The following is a 5,433-nucleotide window of genomic DNA, read 5'->3' on the forward strand; positions in this document are numbered from 1 at the left end:
TATGGGTTAAAATATGTATGCACTGTACCTGTGTGTTTAACTATATCTGAAATCTACTGATATTCCAAACAAACTACACTAAAGGCAACTCTGGGGGCATCTAGATGAAGCCTTAATACAGATGGCAGTATCTAGTTATACTAGAGTCTAAAATTAGGGTATGCCTCTGGTCAGCCAGGTGGGAAAAGTATGTAAAGCCCATATATAACTATAGAAGGTCTTCAAGCTTATTAGCATGTCACAGTTTATAAACATGAGGATCTAATCAACTGGCAGCTATGTAGTCAAAATGGCCAGAATACAAATGCATTATTACACTGAGTACAATCAAGTCAACCATCTTGTGGATCCTTGGCTGTGTCTGCTTAGACCTCAAACATTTAAAAAGGAAACTTCAAGTATGCTTGAAGATAATTATCAGAATGTTTGGGTACCTTCATTCCTGAATATCAAGTAATAGGGCTCACCTCCATGTCGCTTCTTGCAATAAGCACACAGAACAACTTACTAGAGACTTCTCATTGTATATGCTGAGCTTGGGAGAGTTCAAGTGTGGGGTAGGCTCAGGACTATCCAGGGATGAGCAGATTCTATAAGCTGATCTTACAGGTCTAAGTCTTATCCTGGTTCTTAGCAGATTTCCATTTTGTTCCAAGTCCATTTTGCTCCAATTCGGTGATGACAGACATGCATTTGAATTCATTTGGTCTGAAGTTAAAGGTCTCCAGTAACCCATAGGTCTCTTTCTGATCAATGGCACAGAAGAGCTGAACTCAGCTGGCAATGCACTGTGCTCAGCAACATTCAGAAATGTGGACTCCAATTCTGCTGTAATCAGCACTATGCCCTTTTTTTCCTTAAGTTATAAAATCAGCTGACTGGCTGCAGCTTCCCCTCGGATCTGAATATTAATAAGTGCAGTTAAGTGCAGTTCAGTACCTGTCCGTTATCCAACAAAAAACTCATAATCTTCTCTTCTTGGTAGTACACGCAGAAATGTTGGACAGGACTGAGCCTGGTTCCAGATCAAATCAAATTTCTCTTTAGGAATAACTGCATAGACTGTATCTTTTTGCTGCATACTGCTGCCATATCTGTTTTATTTCTTCTGCAGTTTTGTCTTCCACAATCTCAATGTTAATGATTGAACTGAGAGTCTTGTCTTTGGCAAATCCTCTACTCATAGGCTGTTTTCCCAGTGTGTCTGTCTTCTCTTCCACTGGCTGCTTCCACATGGGACCCAGAAGCCGCTGGGTCAGACCTGCGCACTTGCTGGATGTTGTCGCGGTAGAGGTAATAGAAAGGGTTGGCCAGGACTCCGCTGCCATCAAAGCCATCCCCCCACCGCCAGGCGGCTGGAGTCCTGGCGCACTGGGAATACAAGCAGCTGCGTGGGTGACACCAACTCAGGCCCAGGACGCGGCTGCGCAACACTCACAGGCCTTGGTAGAGGCCGGCCACCTGCAGGACTGCCGGTCTAGCACAACCCTGCCGCCACCACCATGGCAGCCATGGCCACCCCTACCTCCACCTCCTCCTCCTCCTCGGCGCGTTGGCCTAGGCCTGCGACCCACACGCATCACCCTCCGGGTCCGCAGCTCTTGCCTACAGCATCAGTCATTTTTAAGTCTTTGATCCATGTCAAGCCAATTTTTGTTAACTGCGTAATTTTTGGAACTGATCTAATTTCATTTTTCTGCAAGTGTAAATCACTTTTACCAACACCATTTGTTGAAGAGACTCTCCTTTCTCCATCAGATGTTCTTGGCTCCCAATTCAAATATTAGTTGACAATATATGTGGAGGTTTAATTATGGTCTCTTTACTCTGTTGCATTGCTCCATGTATCTATTATTATGTCAGCATCACATTGTTTTAATTACTCTAGCTTTTGTATTATAGCTGGAAATCAGGTAGTGGAATGCCTCCATTTTTGTTTTGCTTTCACATTATTGCTTTGGCTATTCATAAATGTTGTTACATACAAATTTTAGAATTATTTTTTCTATTTTCTATGAAAAAAACATTGGAAGTTTTATAGACATTGTATGGAATCTGTAGTTGGCTTTGGGTATCATGGACTGTTTAACAATATTAACTCTGCCAAACCACGAACACAGGATTTCTTTGCATTTGTTTGTATCCTTTTCAATTTCTTTTATCAAAGACTTGTAGGTTTCATTGTATAGGTTTCATTATACACTTCCCTGGATAAGATCATTCCTAGGTATTTTATTGCTGTTGATGCTATTCTTAAAAGGATAGTTTCTTTTATTTCTTTTTCAGCTAGTTCATTATTAGTGTATAGAAAGGCAACTGCTTTCTGTGTATTGATTGTATATCCTGAAAATTTACTGTTCATTGATTAGATCAAATAGTGATTTTTTTTTTCCAGTGGAGTTTTTTGGATTTTCTATATAAAAGTTCATATCACCTACAAATAATGAAAATTTTACTTCTTCCTTTTTTATTTGGATGCATTTTATTTCTCTGTCTTGCCTGATTAGTCTAGATAGGAAATGCAGTACTACTTTAAATAAGAGTGGTGAGAGTGAGTACCCTTATCTTCCTGATCTTGAAGGGAAAACTTCCTAATTTTCTCCATTGAGTATAATATTAGCTGTGGGTTTGTCATATGTGGCTTTTATTATATTGAGGCATGTCTCACATATACCCAATCTTTTGAGGGTTTTTATCATGAAAGTATGCTGTATTTTGTCAAAGGTTTTTCTTCATCTATTGGGATGATCATGTGATTTTTAATCTTTCACTCTATTAATGTGATATATCACATTTACTGATTTCCACATATTAAACCATTCTTGTATCCCAGAGAAAAATCCTTCTTGTTCATGGTGTTCTTTTTGTTGTTGTAAAGATTACCATATATGAAAATTTATTTATGTATAACAATCAACAAGCAAATAAACATTCATCCATTCATAAAATCCATATTATCCCTCATTGAAAATTTTTGAGTATCATCTATGATCCAGATGCTGTATGCACAATTTATTTATAACCAAAGATCTTTTTTCTTAAACTGAATTTGTGATTAATATGTCTTATAGTATAAATAGCATATTCACTTTGACATCTGAGCCTATTCCTTTCTTTTCAGTTCTATATTTTTTGAGTTAATTTTTTTGTCTTTTTTTTATCTTTTTAGGGCTGTACCCAATGGCATATGGAGGTTCCCAGACTAAGGATCAAATCTGAGCTGTAGCCTCTGGCCTACACCATAGCCACAGCAACACCAGATCCAAGCCCTGTCTGTGACCTACACCACAGCTCATGGCAATGCTTAATCCTTAACCTACTGAGTGAGGCCAAAGTTCGAACCTATGCCCTTAAGAATCCTAGTCAGATTCATTTCCATTGAGCCATAATGGGAACTCAGAGTTTATGTTGGTTTAAATCAAGCTAGCTGTATGGCCTTAAATATGATACCAAAAGACATGTTGTAGCAGTTGCAGAGATCAGATTTAGTTGACATAAATTTTTTTGTAATGTCCTGTGAGTTATCTAAGATATTTCATTTTTGATTTTAACAAGTAGGATCCAAACACCTTTCTTAAAATAAGTTTTTCATAAAAATATCTTGTATATAATTATTTGAAATATTTTTTTCTAAATTTCAGGAGTTTTCCCAAAACTTATAATATATAATTGTTCTTTACATGTTTAGAAGGATCATTTACTCAAACATTTCCAGATTATTTTATTCCACCAGATGATTATTATAGATAAGTAAAGCAAACATCTACTTTAAAACATTCAGAATAGAGGAAATAGATTCAGTGCTTTAAAGGGTGCTGTCAAAGATGCTTCATTCCCTTTCCTTATACACCCTTCCTACCACAAAATAACATTAATATAGTGCTTTAACCTTTATAAAGCTATTCTATGTCCACTCACTCATTTAATATTCAAAATAATTTTGATGATAAATATGATCATTATCCTTATTTGATTACTCCCACCTATTTCCACCCTCATTTACCAAAGCTCATCTAAGGAGTAGTCTATTACCAAGATTCCCCATTTTCTCATTCTTTCTTGAACTCACTTAAGTCAGGTTTATCTCCCCATCGTTTCACTGAAGTAGCATTTGTCAGTTACTCATGATGTCCCACCCGCAAAATACATTTGCCAATTCTTATATTTCTCCATCTCTCAGCAATATAGTATGTAGGTTGATCACTTATTCTTTATAAAAACATTTTCTTTACCTGGATCCAGTATAGTGAAAGGTGACTTGCTGCCTACATTTCTGGGCACTCTTTCTTTTTTTAATTGAATTAAAAATTATTTAAATTATATAGTGCTTTACAATTTTCAATATTTTACAAGCATGATTTTGTATAATCCCATAATAACATTGTTTTTTCCCTGACCCTTATATTGCTTCTCTCCCTTCTTTCTCCCAACTGGTAACCACTAATTTGTTCTCTATATCTGTGAGTCTGCTTCTTTTTTGTTTTATTCACTAGTCTGTTATATTTTTTAGATTCCTCTCCTAAGTGATATTATATAGTATTTATCTTTCTCTGACTTATTTCACTTATCGTAATTACCTCCAGGTCCATCCATAATAGCAAAATTTCTTTCATTTATATGACTGAGTAGTATTCAATTGTATATACATATACATATTCTTTATCCATTCTTCTGTTGATGGAAACATGTTGCTTTTATGTCTTGGCAATTGTATGTACTGCTGCTAAGACAATTAGAGGGCATGCCTCTTTTCTAATGAGTGTTTTTGTTTCTTTTGGATATATATAGAGAAGTGGTATGTACCCACTGGGCCATATAATAGTTCTAATTTTAGTTTTTTGAGAAACCTTCTTAGTTTTCCACTGTGGATGCACAACATAAAGTCCAACCAGATGTGTACAAAGGTTCCCATGTCTCCACATACTTACTAATATTTGTTGTGTTCTTTTTGCTGGTGGCCATTCTGACAGGTATGAGGTGAAATATCATTGCAGTTTTGATTTACATTTCTTGTTCCTGTTGGCCATATGCATTCCTTCTTAAAATGTATCTATTTAGTTCTTCTGCCAATTTTTTAATCAGGTTGCTTTTTTTGATGTTGAGTTGTGTGAGCTGTTCATATATGTTGGATATTATCCCCTTATCAGTTATATAGTTTGAAAATACCTTCTCTCATTCAGTAGGTTGTATTTTCATTTTGTCAATGGTTTCCTTTTCTATTCAGAAGCTTTTAAGTATAGTTAGATCCCATTTGTTTATTTTTGTTTTTATTGCCTTTACCTTAGGAGATGGATCAAAAAAATTATTGCTGCAATTTATATTAAAGAGTGTTCTTCCCATGTTTTACTCTATGATTTTTATATTATCCGGTGTTACTTTTAGGTCTTTAATTGATTTTGAGTTTATTTTTGTATATGGTATTAGAAAATGCCC

At 35.7% G+C, this 5,433-nt stretch overlaps 1 pseudogene; it reads right to left on the minus strand.

The window, feature by feature from the left end:
• Positions 1 to 611: 611 nt before the first annotated feature.
• On the minus strand, positions 612 to 1,534 carry LOC110257677 (ATP synthase mitochondrial F1 complex assembly factor 1 pseudogene; annotated as a pseudogene).
• Between the last annotated feature and the right edge of the window lie 3,899 nt (positions 1,535 to 5,433).

The sequence above is a fragment of the Sus scrofa genome, chromosome X (assembly GCF_054392235.1).
Source record: "Sus scrofa isolate SSC_HxYL_T2T_F1_AM1 chromosome X, Sscrofa_HxYL_maternal_Yorkshire_Landrace_v2.0, whole genome shotgun sequence".
Taxonomy (NCBI): domain Eukaryota; kingdom Metazoa; phylum Chordata; class Mammalia; order Artiodactyla; family Suidae; genus Sus; species Sus scrofa.